This window comes from Mytilus californianus, unplaced genomic scaffold, assembly GCF_021869535.1.
Source record: "Mytilus californianus isolate M0D057914Y unplaced genomic scaffold, xbMytCali1.0.p SCAF_23, whole genome shotgun sequence".
Lineage (NCBI taxonomy): Eukaryota > Metazoa > Mollusca > Bivalvia > Mytilida > Mytilidae > Mytilus > Mytilus californianus.
In genome coordinates this window covers 2,375,279-2,395,984 of record NW_026262672.1, presented here as the reverse complement: position 1 = coordinate 2,395,984, position 20,706 = coordinate 2,375,279, and positions in this window count along the sequence as shown.

Below are 20,706 nucleotides of genomic sequence, written 5' to 3'. Positions count from 1 at the left end.
ATAAATTGGATACAAGATAAGAAATCAAAATAAGAGATTCCTGAAACAAAAATAAATTCAAATGGTAAACTGCTGTAAGAGATATTTAAGGGGGTAAATCGTATTATTTGTATATTCAAACGATAACCTATCTTAACCAATCCAGTTTTGGACAGATTCAAATAAACGTTCCTTGAAATTGAATGCTGCACTTTCATTTTCTAGGTGATGTACGGATTGATAGGCCGGACCATTGTGCACAGTATTTCTGATATACTTTTATGGAATATACATTGACGAAGATCTTATGTATCACAGTTATGGACAAACGGAGCACTGACAGAAAAAGCACCAACCAAGAGAAGGCTAGTTTCAAGAAAGGAATGGAGTTCGTTAAGGACAAAGGCATCAAAGTTGTTCAGGTGGTAACAGATGCACACGTCCAAATTGCTTCAGTAAAGAATAAGATCATTTTTATATTTTTCAAGGCAAACATTTCTGATCAACGATATCTGGAGATAAATATATGGTCTTCAATTAATATTTAAGGAAAACATCAAGCTCGACCTCATCCTGTGTCTAAAAACGTCTGAATAATTGAACAGAAACTTAATTATCAACAATATGGTCATATAGGTTCAGACATTTGTAGGAAAGACAATAACTTACAAGGATCATGAATTTGGGCGGGCATTTTAATCTGTGACCGGTCTTAACTAGTCTTTCGAGACATGTGATGCTAAACAAGCATATATGATTACATTTATTGGAGACACTCTACGCAGCGATGTTAAGGCAATTTCAATTAGATTTTGTCAGGGGCATATAACCCCGTAAGGACCTTATTATGTATTCATATCTTCATTAATGGCGAAGAGTCCGTAAGCTGCGTCTATCGATAAAACTGTATGAAATCAAGACTAGAGTTGCGGCCCCTAACTAAGTTAACGGGTCTGTGAGTAGCTCAGCAAAAAAATAGTTTTTTGGTAACATTCCTCTTTGAATATTGAAAGGAGAGTATTAAAAATAGGAAAGACTACAAACATTGATGACTATTCACTTGTAAAATTGCATTTGCAATCTCAAAACTACAAAGATATCTTGGTAAACATGACCAAATCAAACACCCAAGAAGAATCCAATATGGCGTCGTATGCCGAAGCATTTAAAAGAGGTCCTAAATCTGAAAAATCTGACTCTCTGTCCTCGGTAAAGCCAGTGTTTGTAGAAGAATCAGATGTCTTTAGTCATCTCCCTAAAGAAGCTACTAAACATTTATTTATAACCATTACTGAAACTACCAGGCTGTAGGTGCAGTCGTGCCAGATAGATCAGTAGTGGGCCTACAGAGAATTAAAGGTCTATGGAGAATTTATCTCGATACAGAAAAAGACAAAGAATGTCTCCTTTCAGATGGTCTTGAAATTCGAGGCAAATCCATCTCTATATACTCTAGAAGTCCAAAAGTTCGCGTACAATAAAATTCAACAGATGTGAAAATTCGTATTAAAAGGTGTACCCCTCTCGGCTGATGATGGTCAGATTTTGAGAGCCTTAGATGGGTACAATTGTGTAATTTTGAAGCACTTAAAAGAAAGATTACGCTACAAAAGCAAGATAACTAACTGTCAAACTGGTGACAGAATAGTTTACTGTGAAGGTCCATTGATCTCTGCTAATCCAAAGTCTATTCCAATTGGGAAATATAGAGCAACGATTATTTACAGGGGTCAACAAAACGAAAACATTAAATGCAACACACGCATGGAACTTGGACACAAAACCAAAGATTGTGAAAATGATTGGAAATGTAGAAACTGTGGTGAATCAGGCCACAGGCAAAATGAATGCACTAGTGATATGTTTACAAAGCAGGATCAAGAAGGTGCTTCAAGCACACATAATGAAACACACAACAGCAAACAGACAATAATGAGAATCCCGATGCTATGCAACCAACAGAGAATGTAGCACATGCAGAAAATGATTCTGCTTCAAATACAGTCACTCATGATGATTCAATAAAATCACAATCAATCTTGACTGAGAACCCGAGCTCGAGCCCTATAAGTGAACAACAAAATTATTTACCTCCGGCAGTCAGACCGAAACTAAAACCAGCTCGCAGTGAAACGAACAAACCCTCACATATATCCAGTGAAGCTACCAACAGAAATTCCCGTGTTCAATCACAAATAACCAATTTCATTTCAGGTCCAAATCAGTCTCTATGTAGAAACCAACATCAGGATACTCCAGTCAAAACAACAACGATCAGTGGTTTAGAAAAGTCTCCAGTGCCTCCTACAGAGAAACTTCATGATGGTGCCATTAACAACACAAGTAAAAGATCAAAAACAACAAAAACCAAGCTTCTGTAGCCATCATTGAAATTAACACTAAACTATTTCGATTTAGTTGATAATATTTTTATCATATAACAAAATTAAAAAAAAATGTCACTGTATATAATACTTTTCACTTTTTCTGTTCTCATTGCTTGTATATATTTAGAATGTTGTCCACTTTATTCAAACTTTCTGATTTTGGCAAGTGATACCCACTCTGGATTAAAAAGTAAAGAAGCTGTAACATACAAAGCATTTAATTGGCACCAAACTGCTTTTTTCAAACAATCATTATCAAGCACACTGTTAAATTTTTCTAATAAAGCTACATTGATAAAAATCCAACAGGTCACATTACATCATTCAAAACCAGTCAGAGCTGTCTTCTTATTCTAAAAAATTTAAATAAATTATTTTAACTGTTCAACATCGACATCATGACCTTGTACCAACTGTACAATTGATTAAAAGATGGATAAGCGCATATATATGTATATAAATATTGTTCTTTTTTTAAAACTTGATTTGAAAATGTATTTCAATATGAAACGCATATATTATTTTGTTTGTATTTGTTTAACAAACACTGAGTGTGCTGCCCCCAAGGGTGACTGGGGAATAGAAGTATGGTCACCATTGGTCTTCCTCCGACCGGCAGTAAAACCCGTGCTAAAGTGGGGCGTCCGTTTGGCTGTGCGGGATGTACAAATTTTCAGCCACGTCCGGTCAGAATGGGGACGTTAAATCCGATGCCTCGTGTAAAGAGAGTGCCACGCTCTTTGCACGTTAAGAACCCTTGCAACAACTCTTTGAGGGGTCCGTAGGTGACCTGTTGTAAGGCTAAATTTCTGTCCCTATCCAATGTACCATCATTTCCCGTGGCAGTCTAAATTTCTCCGACCTTAATCCCTTAATCTATTACAGAACCTACCTACTGTGTTTATTGTGAACTTGTTCTCGTCCTGAATATGCATGAAATATTTGCCACTGGACGTTAAGCAACCAACAACCAATCAATCAATCACTGAGTGTGCTAAAATATGTACTCAAATTATTATGCACATGTCAATGTCTGTATTTGAAGTCACATGGATGACCCAAATAATGACCTATGGGGTAAAAGAAAACAGTAGATTTTACTTATCTTTAAATGTAATTTGTAATTGTATGTTTTTAACAGAAACAAACTGTGTTAACACTTTACTTGTAAACACATGTTAAACCATTAAAACGAAATATGTAGGATGGCTATTTCATCCTTTTTGTGAAAAGGTTGAAATACAAATACAGGTAAAACATTAACACTGTTTATAAACATTATTTAAAAAGATGACAATAGTAAAAATTGTAATAATTATAAAAGAAACAATTTGTGTTTCAAATATAAAAGAACAATAAATAGGTCATGCCTATATATAAGACAAAGTAAAAATCGATTCATAGATAAATGTCCTAAAACGGAGAAAAGTGATAAAAATAAAACAACTGAAAAGATGTCTATTTATAGTCTCGAGCTCTGTGAAGGTCAACCTACGTGTGACCTAATTGTTATCACTAAACGGGGATTAACCTATGTTTAACTTATACACATAAAACCGTAAAATGTGTTACAAATAAATTAATTACTCACCAACTAGGGTATTTAACAAACATCTTCATATCTGTACAGTTATTTGTAAAGCCTACAAAAACCTGTTAAAAGAAAAAGATTGATTGAATGGTCAAAATCACAAAAGTGTGACATTCTTCTTATGCAAGAAACACACTTTACAGATAATTTGATAAACAATTTATATACTGAATTTGAAGGCCAACTTTTACTAAGTAATGGTTCAAGCAATTCAAGAGGTATTGCCATATGGCTGGAAAAAAATCTAAACTTTAAAATAATTGATTACTATAAAGACAAAGAAGGAAGACTTTTTACTTGTTAATATTAAAATAAATGACATTATAATAACAAAAGTTAATATTTATGCACCAAACAATCCAAAAAGCAGAAATTTTTTTTTTAAACTGTCCATGCACTAATAGAAGAAAAAAGTTTGGGTCAACTTATTTTAGGAGGAGATCACAATGAAATGTAATCCCAAATAGATTCAAAGAGTAAAACTAAGCAACAAAAAAACCGAAAAAAAATTCACAACTTAAATAAACTTATATAGTCCTTAAAGCTCAATGATGTGTGAAGAAACATAAATCCAAATAAAATTCAACAGTAAAGGACTTGCACATTGGATATACTTCAGACACGGCTATCAATCATGGCAGACATGACAGATCGACCTAACCACCTCTCAGCCACTGGTCACTCTCAGGTATATAGTATTGTAATGTAGCTTTCACTATTACAAGTAAGATGATTGTTATATATTGTACACTATATTTTGTGTACGTGTAAGTGCTAAAAATATGAATATAACTTGATATAAGGAGAAAGGGGGTGGGGGGTCTGATGACCTTACATTTATTAGTTATTTAGGTAATATTTGGTCCAAGGTATTAACAAGGTGTATAATTCACTGCTTCCTTCGATCAATACTAAAACCAAAACTTTATATGGTACTTTAAATGTTGTTGTTTGCTAATTCGTTGAGGAATAACCTATAGTCATGGAAATAGTGTACAGACAATATATTATGTTCTATCCTATTAAAATTAACACAATTTATCTCAAAGTACTTTTTGTGGTATTTAGTGCAAAGTGCACGTACATTACATGTATCACATATTTGATTGGATGCACAGGGGGTCCTTGATTCCTACTTAGCTACTCCAAACTACTCCCAGTTCCCTCCCCTAGAAGAAAATTGTTGAAATTTTAGTTCAACCAGAATATCACTATTTTTACTCAACCTCGTTCCTTGATTCCTTCCCCCTGACTCCAACTTCCCAACCCCTTGTTCGCTTACCCAATGTGGACCACCTCGGTCCGTGTGTATTTGCGTCCATTTGTTTTTCATTTTGAAATATCAAAAACAAAAAACGAAAAACGAAAGTGTTTTCATTTTTCGTTTTTGATTTCTCAAAAACTAAAACGAAAAACAAAAGTGTTTTCATTTTTCGTTTTTGATTTCTCTAAAACCAAGACGGAAAACGAGTGTTTTCATTTTTTATTTTTCTAAAACCAAAATGAAAATCAAAAGTGTTTCCGTTCTTCGTTTTTTATGTAACTAAACAAGAATTTTGTATTCAATTTTAATTAATTCTCGTTTTATAATGTACAATGTTTTCCTTTCTTGTTTCACAGTCATTGATAGTAAATCATGCCAATGTAAACATTCCGGTGTTCTTTCAACATAATATAGATAAAATAGACCGCCTGACTTATGAATTGAACTACGGTGATAAATGAATCAAAGCCTTTCAAATTACCTTGTTTATATCTTCAATAAAAAAAAAATTATTATATTTATATATTAAACGAATCATATATTTAAATTGTACTATATAATATTATATAAAGATAGTACAAATAGATAGATTGATTACAACATCACATTAACAAGGGAGGTAACTATTTTTTAAAACTGATAAAAAAACTACCTTGGTCGTTAAAGTATACATGCACAGTCACTGTGGTTATCAGTTCTTTAATCGAAGATAATGTCGACGGATGCAAAAAATCTTTATCAATCTGAACAATAAGGGTGTGTGATCTTTACTTTTAAGTTTAGAAAGGTTGATCTAAGATGATAAGAATTGATGACCAAGGTCCATCTGCCAGTAGTATGTGAACATTCAGGACGATAATGTGTTTTGCTTGATCAATTGATTGAAAAACAAATTTCCGCAATTTCACAATTCAAACCGGGATTAGCATTCAATCATTTTGCCATTCGGAGCCTACTCGGTATTAGTTTTGCTTATTTTTGAAAGCTATATGGTGATCTTACCTAGAGCCTGGGTGTTGATGGGGGTTTACGGAATAGAGAATAGTGGGCAAAAAATATGAATAAAAGAGACAATGGACCAAGAAATAAAAAAAAAATAGAATAATGAGGTGTTAAAATATAAAAGAGAACAGAATAATTGGCAAAAAGTATAAAGAAATAAAGAATAGAGAAAAATGGCCTGAAACACTGATTAAAGAATAGAGAAAATCGGCATAGAATATCAAAGAATACAGAAATGAAGAACCCCGTATCCAGACCATCATCCTAGTTGCCTAAACCAACGTTATTTGGTCTCCGGTAAATTGTTATTGGTTATCATTCGTTTTCTTTTTATTTCTATGCCTATCAATTAAGACATGAGCTTTCATAATTTGCCAGCTTATTACATTATAAAAAAAGACTAAGCCGAACATCACTCTGGTCTGTCAAGTAGATTGATTGATTGTTGGTTGCTTAACGTCCAGTGGCAAATATTTCATGCATATTCAGGACGAGAACAAGTTCACAATAAATACAATAGGTAGGTTCTGTAATAGATTAAGGGATTAAGGTCGGAGAAATTTAGACTGCCACGGGAAATGAGGGTATATTGGATAGGGACAGAAATTAAGCCTTGCAACAGGTCACCTACGGACCCCTCAAAGAGTTGTTGCAAGGGTTCTTAACGTGCAAAGAGCGTGGCACTCTCTCTACACGAGGCATCGGATTTAACGTCCCCATTCTGACCGGACGTGGCTGCAAATTTGTACATCCCGCACAGCCAAACGGACGCCCCACTTTAGCACGGGTTTTACTGCCGGTCGGAGGAAGACCAATGGTGACCATACTTCTATTCCCCAGTCACCCTTGGGGGGCTGTCAAGTAGACCTCAGCTACCTACCCTACCACACTATTACCGAAAAGTTAAAAAAAAAATCTACGGCAATACTTTTGTCTGCACTAGGTGCAGAGGGAAGTTGGGTAGCTGCGGTCTACTGGAGAAAAAAATCCAGGGTGTTATTCGTCTTAGTTTTTTTTTAAGTAGGTCCAAAGTTGGGATCCGCGGACACCCAACCCCACCCTTACCGAAAATTTAATAAAAAAAAATTCTTAGGCAATACTTTTGTCCGCACTAGGTGCAAAGGGAAGCTTGGTAGCTGAGGTCTACAGTAGAAAAAACCAGTGTATTGTTCGGCTTAGTTATTTTTTCTAAATTAGGTCCAAAGTTGAGGTCAGATACCCTACTCAACCCTTTTTAACAAACAAAAATTCTATGGCAATACTTTTTCCGCACTAGGTGTAACGTAAGCTAGAGACCTAGCGCCTACTTGATCAAAATTCCCAGTTTGGGTATAGCACGGATTATTTTTTTAAAGCTAATAAATAATTTCCTTGTCCACCATACTTTCAGTACAAAAAATAAACCTTTCGTCCAATCATAAGTAAGCGAAATCCACTGTTTTAGAAGTAGAATGTTTTGTCAAAACAGTTTTGTGTGGCAAAAAAAAAAGTTAAAGCACGAGTGCAACTTTTTTTTCTTCTAATGCAGAATAATTGTTACTTTTCATGAACTATTTGACAGAATGCCGAGAATATGGAAAGCTATTTCACACAATAGTGCAATTTCATAATTATTTACGATTCTATATACACTCAAAAGTGTTGACTATTTGAAATGTAAAGCGTGCAGCACGCTGTGTGATGTATTGAAATATTTGAGATATTTCTATTGTATTTATATAATTAATGAACAAGAAATGAAATTTTGAAATTCATTGAATAGTGTCTTTGACTGCTAAATTATATATTTAAAACTGATAATATAGTGGTTATATATTAATAAAAACATTTGAAGTACGTTTGAATCTTATGCAACATTTGGGTTTATATAAACATCTGAAAACTGGCTGCTAGCGAAGTGGCTGCTAGCGAGTGGCTGCTTGCTTGAACCTGGTCTCACAAACTCCACACTTTCATTCACGTCTTCACATTAAGGTTTCAATTAACGTTTAATAAATTATGTCAATGTGCTTTCCCATGGAGTTTTATGCAGAACAATTACCGGAAATCTATGGTAGTTTGCAAGATAAATCAATCAATCAATCAATCATTCAATCAATCAATTAATCAAACAAATAAACAAACAAACAATCAATCAATTAATCAATCAATCAATCAATCAATAAAATTGAGAATGGAAATGAAGAATGTGTCAAAGAGAACAACAACAAACCAAGACATGTTTGTGAAAGAGCAGAAAACCTCCGAAGGCCACCATTGGGTCTTCAACACAACGAGAAAATCCCGCGACAGGAGGCGGGCTTCAGCTGGCCCCTTAATAAAAATGTATACTAGTTCAGTGAAAATGGACGTCACACAAAACTAAAAATAAAAAAAAAACATACAAGACCATCAAAGGCCAGAGGCTCCCGACTTGGGACATGCGCAAAAATGCGGCGGGGTTAAACATGTTTTGTGAGATCTCAACCCTCCCCCTATACCACTATAGCTAGCCAATGTAGAATAAACAAACACACATCAATACGCACAGTAAAACTCAGTTTAAAAGAAGTCCGAGTCCGATGTCAGAATAGGTAACAAAAGAAACTAAGCAAAATGACAATGATTCATAAATTAACAAAGGATTACTAGCAGTAACTGACATGCCAGCTCCAGACCTCAATTACACCGATTGAAAGATTATGTCTTCATCACATGAAAATCAAGCACAATCACTCCTGTGAGGGGTTTAGTATCACACCCTCATAAAATATAGATTGATTGATTGATTGTTGGTTGCTTAACGTCCAGTGGCAAATATAGAAGAAAATGACCCGTATTATGCCAACAACTGGTTTTAGAATTAATTAGTTTATTTCCGATGCAAAGACCTTATAAGTGAATCAATATTAATACAAAAATATGTCATCTTTAATGATTCCTCATGAGGTTTTTGATTATGTGATTACTTGGCCGTTTTTTAGTGATTATTTGATTACTAGACCAAATATTTCATGATTATTTGATTATCTAGGACTGTATTTTAGATTAATTGATTACAAAGTTTAAACAATAAATTTGTGTGTATAGCATACATATAAAATTTGGCTTGAAAGACGTTATTTTTTTCGCCTCGCTCTGCTCGGTAAAATTGTTAAGAATTAAGTCCGAAGATTGAACGCGTTTGTCCAGTAATCTTATTAAAATTCATACAAAAAGTCTTATAAGTGTAACGAAATCAGAGATATATCTTTAAATTAGATTGGTTCGTCTAATTTAGTATTTTTATCTGAAGTAAATTTACTAACTTCTTTAATAAAGGATTTGAACAAGAATGTGTCAATAATACATGAATGCCCCACTCGCACTATCATTTTCTATGTCAAGTGGACCGTAAATTGCGGTCAGAACTCTAACTTGGCATTAAAATTAAAAAGATCATATCATATGGAACATGTGTACTGAGTTTCAAGTTGATTGGACTTCAACTTCATCAAAAACTACTTTGACCAAAAACATTAACCTGAAGCGGAACAGACGGATGAACGGAAGAACAAACGGACGCACAGACCGAAAAACATAATGCCTATAAATGGGACATACATTCACAAAATGTGCTGAAATTGAATGAAGGTCTTGTAAATCTCAATTAGACCATAACAGGCATATCCAAATAAAGTTCCCTGAAGTCACAAACAACTTCCCTCACTTGTAGATCTATTTCCACTACTTCTGCAATATTGTATTTATCAATAATAATATAAATAGAAATTGTATGCATGTAAATTAAAAACGATCAGGATAAACTTATCAATCCTTTAAATAAACTTATTTTAAAAGGTTACCGATTGAACACTGGAAATAGATCTTTGAATATTGTTTTTATTGGTATAAATATTAATTTTGTTATCAGTAACTTAAAATTATACTACATATTATTGTTATACACATCAAGGTACTACAATCTGTTGATACCTATGATTTGGCATTGCACAAGGTCATAAAATTGAGAATGGAAATGGGGAATGTGTCAAAGAGACAACAACCCGACCATAGAACAGACAACAGCAGAAGGTCACCAACAGGTCTTCAATGCAGCGAGAAATTCCCGCACCCGGAGGCGCCCTTCAGCTGGCCCCTAAACAAATATATATACTAGTTCAGTGATAATGAACGCCATACTAAACTCCAAATTGTACACAAGAAACTAAAATTAAAAATAATACAAGACTAACAAAGGCTTGAGGCTCCTGACTTGGGACAGGCGCAAAAATGCGGCGGGGTTAAACATGTTTATGAGATCTCAACCCTCCCCCTATACCTCTAGCCAATGTAGAAAAGTAAACGCATAACAATACGAACATTAAAATTCAGTTCAAGAGAAGTCCGAGTCTGATGTCAGAAGATGTCATGTCTTTCTCTGACTGTTGATGACGTCTTTACACTAAATCCATTGGATGTTGGATGTGTACTGATTGATATTTTAGTCTTAGATACATGATTTTTGTATTAGTTGTTATTGGCTTTAAACTAGCTGTCAGTACTGCGATTACTCTCAGATCTGTACTTTGTGTCCTTTTTTGTTTGTTAAGGATGTATAAATACCCTGCCACGTCCGGTCTGTGCTTTTGTTAGATGTTTTTTTCTGTTTTGTATCGATCGGATATGTTAAGCCCTTTTCAACTGATTTTTATAGTTTGTTCTTATGTTGTTCTGTAACAAAACTCGTCCCAGGTTAACGGGAGGGTTGAGCGCTCACTTGCATGTTTAACCCCGCCACATACTGTATGTGCCTGTCCCAAGTTAGGAGCCTGTACTTCAATGATTGTCGTTTGTTGATGTCTGTCATATTTGTTTTTCGTTTTATTGTGTTATAAATTAGGCCGTTTTTTTCTCAACTGAACTGTTTCATATTTTTCATGTCAGAGCCTTTCATAGCCGACTATACCCTACTGTTTTTTTTTCTCATTGTTGAAGGTGGTGCGGTTGCCTATATATAATTGCTTACATCCACTTCATTTGAACTTTGGGGATAGTTGTCACATTGACAATCATACCACATCTCCTTATTAAAATGTTGAGGGGGAGGGGGTGAAATTTGTATTTCGTAGGAAAGTTCCAATGTTTTCCTTCCAGGTCACCCAGTTTTAGTTGGGTATTTTCTCATTTTGCTGTGGATTTGTGTTTAAGGCCAACCAGAGCTTACTGCCTGTTGGTGGGTAGTTGAAGACCATATGGTAAGCTCTAGGTGTCTTTTTGTGTATTGTATATGGTGATTTTGTGATGTCTTCATGCCATTGTCCCATTACTTTATATAGACAGCTTATCAGTCAACCATCTCTATCAAAGACGACAAATGATGGCCAAAGCTCTCCTGGCCTTTTGTATAGTCAGGCGAGAAACAAGATATAAACGGACTTGGCTTGGTATAAACATGTGTATTTAGTAAACTCGTATAAATTCAAGTCAAATTAATATTTCAAAACAACATAAAAATATAAAAATGTAAAAACAATTTTTTTTAATAAATCTTGAAAATATTATTGTGTTTGTGTGTGGCCATGGATAAAGCCATGTTTTTCAGTCTAGGTTAAAAAAAATGATTGACTTCGGGTACAAATCCCTGCCCCACCCCAATGAATCAAATGGTTGCTTCCTTGGGAACAATAGAGATTGAAGATGTTGAGAATGAAGATCAGGTAATATTTTTATGTTCTGCGGCGACTATAAAGGAACACCAATCAGTCAATCGATCTTTATGACTACGGCTTCAGTTTTGTAATATTCCTTGTTGTAAAAGTTCCTTTTCTGCTTTGTGTAAACTTATTAAGACTTGGAATAGATATACGATGACTAATGAACGGTCGTGTATGGTTTGGCAATTTTACATGCCTACCGATAATAACATTGACAATGGAAATGGGGAATATGTCAAAGAGACAACAACCCGACCAAAGAGCAGACAACAGCCGATGTCCAGATATGATACGATTTTACCGGACATAGAAAAAACTGTCCTTTTTTCATTGAAAATTAAACTGTTACAGTATATTAAAGAATACAAAACTAGCTCTCTTTTCTGTAAATAAAAATAAAAAGCTGACATGGTCGAGATTAAAGCTAGAAATCCCAATCTCCCAATACACTTTAAAAGACCATATATAGATATAAGAAGATGTGGTATGAGTACCAATGAGACATTTCTCCATCCAAGTCACAATTTGTAAAAGAAAAACCATTATAGGTCAAAGTACGATCTTCAACACGGAGCCTTGGCTCACACCGATCAGCAAGCAACAAAGGGCCCCAAAATGACCAGTGCAAAACCATTTAAACGGGAAAACTATGCAACGGTATAATTTATATAATAAACAAGAAACGAGAACACTTATGAACCACATCAACAAACGGCAACAACTGAACATCAGGTTCCTGACTTAGAACAGGTGCAAACAAATGCAGCGGGTTTAAACGTTTTAATAGGTACCAAATTCACTCTTATCCGAAACAAAAATGTAACATATGACCTTTAATATTGAAGGGCTAAACTTGCATTGAGCCGTGTTTAGGCCCTAAAATAGAAAATAAAAGATGTGCATGGGACAAAATCGCACACAATACATAGAAAAAATACAAATTATCAATGAACAGAGCTTTTATTCCTGTTCTTCATCTTGAAAGTATCTGGAGGGTCTACAACGAGGAAAAGAACCATTCATACCCTGAAAAAACAACAGCCACACACTTGACTATGTGGATTACAATGTTTTGCTTTATCCTACACCCTGGATTTTTTCTCCAGAAGACCTCAGGTACCCAGCTTCCCTTTGCACCTAGTGCGGACAAAAGTATTGCCGTAGATTTTTTTTATTAACTTTTCGGTAATGGTGTGGTAGGGTGGGTAGCTGAGGTCTACTTGAGAAAAAATCCAGAGTGATGTTCGGCTTAGTCTTTTTTTATAATGTAATAAGCTGGCAAATTATGAAAGCTCATGTCTTAATTGATAGGCATAGAAATAAAAAGAAAACGTATGAAAACCAATAACAATCTACCGGAGACAAAATAACGTTGGTTTAGGCAACTAGTATGATGGTCTGGATGCGTATTTATTCATTTCTGTATTCTTTGATATTCTATTTCATTTTTCTCTATTCCTTAATCAGTGTTTCAGGCCATTTTTCTCTATACTTTATCATGTTTATTTCTTTTTACTTTTTGCCAATTATCCTATTCTCTTTATATCTTAACACCTCATTATTCTAATTTTTTTATTTCTTGGTCCATTGTCTCTATTATTTATATTTTTTGCCCACTATTCTCTATTCCGTAAACCCCCATCCACACCCAGGCTCTAGGTAAGGTCACCATATAGCTTTCAAAAATAAGCAAAACTAATACCGAGTAGGCTCCGAATGGCAAAATGATTGAATGCTAATCCCGGTTTGAATTGTGAAATTGCGGAAATTTGTTTTTCAATCAATTGATCAAGCAAAACACATTATCGTCCTGAATGTTCGTATAATGGACCTTAGTCATGAATTCTAATCATCTGAGTTCAACCTTTCTAAATTTAAAAGTAAAGATCACGCACCCTTATTGTTCAGATTGATAAAGTCTTTTGCATCCGTCGACATTATATTTGATTAAAGATCTGATAACCCCAGTGACTGTGGATGCATACTTTAACGACCGGGTAGTTTTCTTATAAGTTTTAAAAAGTAGTAACCTCCCTTGTTAATGCGATGTTGTAATCAATCTATTTATTTGTACCATCTTTATATAATATCATATTGTACAATTTAAATTTATGTTTCTTTTAATATTTAAATATAATAATTTATTTTTTATTGAAGATATAAACAAGGTAATTTGAAAGGCTTTGATTCATTTATCACCGTAGTTCAATTCATAAGTCAGGCGGTCTATTTTGTCTACATTATGTTGAAAGAACACCGGGGTGTTTACATTGGTATTATTTACTATCAATGACTGTGAAACAAGAAAGGAAAACATTGTACATTATAAAACGAGAAATAATTAAAATTAAATACAAAATTCTTGTTTAGTGAAATCAAAAACGGAAACACTTTTGATTTTCTTTTTGGTTTTAGAGAAATCAAAAACAGAAAAATGAAAACACTTTTGTTTTTCGTTTTGGTTTTTGAGAAGTCAAAAACGAAAAATGAAAACACTCTCGTTTTTTGTTTTTTGTTTTTGATATTTCAAAATGAAAAACGAATGGACGCAAATATACACTGACCCACCTCATATTTGGGCTGACTGTCAAAAACTATGATTTTGATAGCAAAGTGCCTGATCCAAGATTTTTTGTACAATAATGATTTTTTTATATGTTTCCTGTGACAGTCAGACAGATGTGGTATGACAATTTAAACTTGCAGCGAGGTGATATTTATTTTTGTTTAAAAAATTGTTTTATTTTTTTGCTCCGTGTTGAAGAGGAGCAAAAGATACCAGAGGGACATTAAAACTCATAGATCGAAAACAAACTGACAACGCCATTGCTAAAAAAGAAAAAGTTAAACAGACAAATAATAGTACACAAGACACAACATAGAAAACTAAAGACTAAGCAACACGAACCCCACCAAAAACTGGTTGTCTCTCTGTAACTTTCAGGGAAGAACAGCAATAAAAGTACTGTTCATTTGCTTTTTGTGTGTTTTTGGTCTGTATGTACTGATTTTGTGTCATGGATGGATATCCCATTTTCTTTGTTTTTCTATTAAAAATAAGAAGTTCAGAAATTTTGGTTTCTTTAATTTCATCATGTTTAGGCGGTGCCTCAAACTCATAGTCCCATGGTAATTTACACTGAGTACAAAAATCCTGCTCTTTTATCTTGATTCTTGATAGAGCATCAGCGTTACTATGTTTCTTGCCAGGTCTATGCACTATCTTAAAGTCATAGGCGCTTATTTGTTGTATCCAGCAACTTATCTGACCGTCTGGTTCCCGGAATCGGTATAACCATGTTAAGGAACCATGGTCCGTCCTGATTGTTAATTTACGTCCCAATAGGTAATGCTTAAAATACTTCATAAAATACACAACTGCAAGTAATTCCTTTCTAGTAACACAATATTTTATTTCCGGTTTATTCAAAGTCCCACTTCCATACGCTATAACTTGTTCTTATCCTTGTCGAATTTGTGATAAAACGCAACCAAGAGAAACGTTACTCGCGTCAGTGTCTTAAATAAATTCCCCGCCGTTGACATCAGGGTAAGACAGAATCGGTGATGTCACTAATTTATCCTTTAATGTATGAAACGCCATATCACATTCTTCAGACCAGTTCCATGTCACACTAGGCTTTGTTGATTCAAATAGACTCTTCGCTATCAATGAGAAGTTCCTGATAAATTTTCTATAGTACGATACCAATCCTAGAAATGAACGAAGTCCTTTCACATTTTCTTGTGTCTTCATCTTACTATCTGCTTCAACTTTCTTTGGATCTGTTTTAACCCCATTGGACGACACTATATGGCCCAAAAACTGTATTTCATGCCTGAAGAACTTACATTTCTTTGGTTTCAACTTCAACCCAGCAAGTTTAAGTCTGTCTATAATTTTACATATGTTGTTCAAATGTTCTTTAAACGTTTTCCCCATCACAATTATATCGTCCAGGTACAATACTGCTATATGCCATTGTAACCCATGCAAGGAAGATTCTATTATCTTTTGGAATGTTGAAGCAGCATTGCACAACCCGAAGGGCATGTCAGTATATTGGTATAATCCTCCCATTGGTGTGGCAAACGCAGTCTTTTCTTTATCACGCAGTTTCATTGGAATTTGATGATACGCCATGTCTAAGTCTAAAGACGAAAACCACTTCGAGCCGTTCAGTGCATCTAAATTTTCCTATATTCTCGGAATCGGATATGCATGTTTAATTGTTCTATCATTCAACTTTCGATAGTCAACACATAGTCTCCATGATGAATCCTTTTTCTGTACTAAAACAATTGGTGCTGACCAAGGACTGCACGATTTTTCAGTAATTCCTTTCTTTTCCAGCTTCTCAATATCTTCTTCTAATATTTTCCTCTTAAATAACGGGACTCTTCTTGGGGGTTCCTTGATTGGTATATCTTTCTCCAGTTTAATTTTATGCATTCCCACTAATGTATGTCCAGTTTGTCCATCAGGGTCAGCAAATACACTACAATTTTGTAGCAATACCCCTTTAAATTCATCGGTTCTTTAATTGATAGATTCTGTATACCGCTTTGGTACATCTTTTCCATATATTGAGGCAATATCTTATCAGATGAATTACCATGCTCTACAATATGACAAACGTCTTCATTTTCATCTTCTACCTTAACAGAATTGCCGACATTTAATACTGGTACAAACACAGCAATATGTGTTCCTTTGTACAATATAATGTCTGTACTAGTTGGGTTAAACAATCTTGCATACACCATACCTTGTGATGCATTAACTAGTACTCTTGCTAGCGCTAGTCCATTTTTTGTTATGAAATTTCTATCAGGAGACAAGACACCATTTATATCTGCAGAACTTGTACTAACCTTCCTCGTTAATCCCGATCTTACAACTATTTCATGCTTAGCTGGTACTGTCACTGGTTCTAGTGAAACAACTCTACTAGAACGAACGCATTCATTTTGCTCGTGAAATGGAAAATTTCTACCACTTATTTCTAGAGATAAGGAATCCCAGTCCCACTGACATCGAAAGACAACACGACGAAAGAGCAGAAAACAGACCAAGGTCATCAATGGGTCTTCAACACAGCGAGAAAATCATGCATCTGGAGACGGGCTTTCGCAGGCCCCTAAACAATAATGTATACTAGTATACTAGTATAGTTATTGGCCGTAGCTTTAAATGAACTATAAAATGGGGTCAAAACCATAGTTTACTAAATTTAGCATACAATTTAGATAGACCTTATAAGGAACATGTGTACCTAATTTCAAGCTGATGGGCCTTCTACTTTCAATGAACTACCTTGACTAAAAAAAATAAACTTAATCCGAGACTGCTAAAAGATTAAACGCACAGATTGGAAAACATATTGCCCTTCTAAGTGGGCATTAAAAAATGACGACCTAATATTTGTGATACATGTATCTATGACATTACTATACAATATTTTTTCTATCGACAAACTTTAAAAAATTACTGCCACTGCTTTACAAGTGGACAAGTGTCATAATATTAGCAACAGTCCAAATTTGATTGATGGAACCAACCATGCTCAGAGGTAAAGATCAAAAAGGTGAATTCTTTCACTCTTCTAATGTGCCTTTCAACATGTATCCTCAGGCGAGCAATAGTTTGAGTTTCCTCTACCTCCTTCTTGGTGAACTGACCCTTATTCATAAGGAATGGGGATGTATTGACAGTTATGCCAGTTCCAGATAAAACATTATTTAGTACAAAACCTTTATCAGCCATAATGGAATCACCTTCGTCTTAAAGTTCAACTAAACCACAAAGCTTTGTTATCTCAACATCTGACATACTACCAGTATAAAATGAAAAAATAAAATAAGGACACCACGCGGTGCAATACCAACAAGACTTTTAAAAGTATGTGTACTTTTATAAGTAAAGTAACACTTAGAATTGAATGTCAAAGATGATGGTCTCTCAGTAGGCTTTGTAGGTTATTGACTAACCTGAAGGCGGTCAAGCACTCTCTGTTGTCTGTTGATATTTTGCTCCAGTTGCCTTGATATTGTATTTAAGATAAAAATAGACTATATGTAATTACCATAGCTTTACTACCTAAATGTACAGTTCATTTCAAAATATTTAACATTCGAAAAGTTCAAGTCAAGACTCCATCTCTGGAAAAAGAATCTACCTCCTCTTGTCCTCTGCCAACTGTCTCTTCAATTCTCGATTCTCCGATTCTTATTTTCGTCTCGGCACTTTCTCTTTCTTTCTGTAAAGAAGGTCCTTCCTTCCTCAGAGCTTCCAGTTCAATCAAGTTTCTAATGTATTTCCCTGAGCTTCTCAGCATTTATAATATCCAATTCTTACCATACTTTGATCATCATTTTAGCTGTACCTTGATAATAATTGGGGCCTCGGTGGCCGAGTGGTCTAAGTAGTTACTACTGTAATCACTAGCCAGTCAACACTGAGGTTGTGAGTTCGAGCCCCGCTTGTGCGGGTGCACTCGACTCAAATCTTAATTGACTAGGATTGTCAGTTTTCTTATCGAAGGTCGGTGGTTTTCACCGGGCACTCCCGGCTTCATCCACCAAAATAAACTGGCCGCCACGAAATTGCCCAAAAGCGGTGCTTAAAAGTGGCGTTAAAACACAAAAAATTAGTAGTAATGATAATAGTTGTACATGGGATCTATGGTTGACATTCATATTGGGTCAAAATAATCGAGATCGCACAATGGAGAGTAACGTATTCCATATAAACTTTAAAGTCTTCCCCTCTTGGTTTTGGTTCTTGCCGCCTGAATTTGTAACATATTCCTTCTATGTTCTTGTACGTCCCCTACTATCCAGTTTTCTGTATCAAATCTAAGATTAGTTTCTTACTGCAAAATCTCCCGAAAAAATCTTTGTGCATTTAGAGCAGCATCTTGTTGCTGGAACATCGCAACCTACATACATCAGCGCAAACTTGTAGACGAGTTTGATTTCTGGACTTTCATATGAAAATAGTTCAAAACATCTTTCCCGTGGAATTTTAATTCGTCCACCAGGGGAGCTACAAAAGACTGAACTGGTGGTTCATCGCCAATATCCGGAAATATTCCCAACAAAATAACATTTTTTAGTTTAAATCTTTCCTCTCTTGGCAAATTTAAAACAACAGCATACATTACACCAACAGAGTACCTGATATGTTCATAGGGCTGAAACCAGTCAAGGTTAAACATTATACCGTAATTTTTTTTCGCTTTTAAGATATTGTTTTTATCCGATATATTAAATTCTTTCCAGGTTTTCCTATCGAAGACATCTGTCATAATACCCGTCTCCGATCTTCGTTCCCTCCATTTTTCACATTTACGTTGAAAATCAGATACTCTCAATAGTTGTTCTAAGGATTGCTCAATCGATTTATAACAGTAAGTTTTAAACGGATACAAACATTTTGATCCGTTCGAAAATTTCAAACCTTATGAAGAAGTTCTCCACATGGTCTTCGTTTCGCTATCTGAGTATGATTTGGAAATTCTATGTTAGTACATGTCCCCGATTGCCTTCAATGATTTTTACGCAGTCCTCATATTTGTACAGATTCGTCTTCTCTTTGTCGATCACCTCATGGTAGGGGTCGAGGCGGAGTAACACCAGCTGTGTGTAGTCAATGTATCACTGACATCAGATGATTGTATGGACATAATAGTAGTTTCCAATCTTGACTAGAGCATGAAGGATTCATCTTCAAAAAACAATTTCGTCCACGTTTTCAGTTTCAGCACTTAAACTTCATATGAATCAGTAGATATTTTGGTCTCTGTTGAATTTAATTCGATATAAGTAAATATAATATATACTAAAATGTGTGTAAGTGTACTCCACACACAGCAGATTGGTCATGATTTGTGTATATCCGTTAGCATGGTTATATCTGGTCTATATACCAGCTTTGATATTTGTTTGGTATTACTATAAGTTTTCATTTCTTCGTACTATGAACATCAAAATTATTTATTTTGTAAAAATATTTCCTTTCTCTATTGGAACTGTACACGTATACAACAAAAATTATTTTCGTGTATACCTGTGTTGCAAATGGCTGATATTTTTGTTCAAGCATATTGTTTTTCTTGAATTGTTTAACATTTCTCAGCGGTATAACATGTTACTTTTATTATTCTTCCCTTAGTTTATTAATTTTGTATTTACATTGTATCATAGCTCAAATTTATTTGTTCAGTGTATGTTCACTGGTGTTAGTATTGATTGAGTTAAGCCATTTCAATTGATATTTTATCGTGTGTCTTTTTATGTTGTGATGTTACACTATTGTTTTAGATAAGGTTGAATAAAATTGAGAATGGAAATGGGGAATGTGTCAAAGAGACAACAACCCGACCACAGAACAGACAACAGCAGAAGGCCACCAACAGGTCTTCAATGCAGCGAGAAATTCCCGCACCCGGAGGCGTCCTTCAGCTGGCCCCTAAACAAATATATATACTAGTTCAGTGATAATGAACGCCATACTAAACTCCAAATTGTACACAAGAAACTAAAATTAAAAATAATACAAGACTAACAAAGGCTAGAGGCTCCCGACTTGGGACAGGCGCAAAAATGCGGCGGGGTTAAACATGTTTATGAGATCTCAACCCTCCCCCTATACCTCTAGCCAATGTAGAAAAGTAAACGCATAACAATACGCTCATTAAAATTCAGTTCAAGAGAAGTCCGAGTCTGATGTCAGAAGATGTAACCAAAGAAAATAAACAAAATGACAATAATACATAAATAACAACAGACTACTAGCAGTTAACT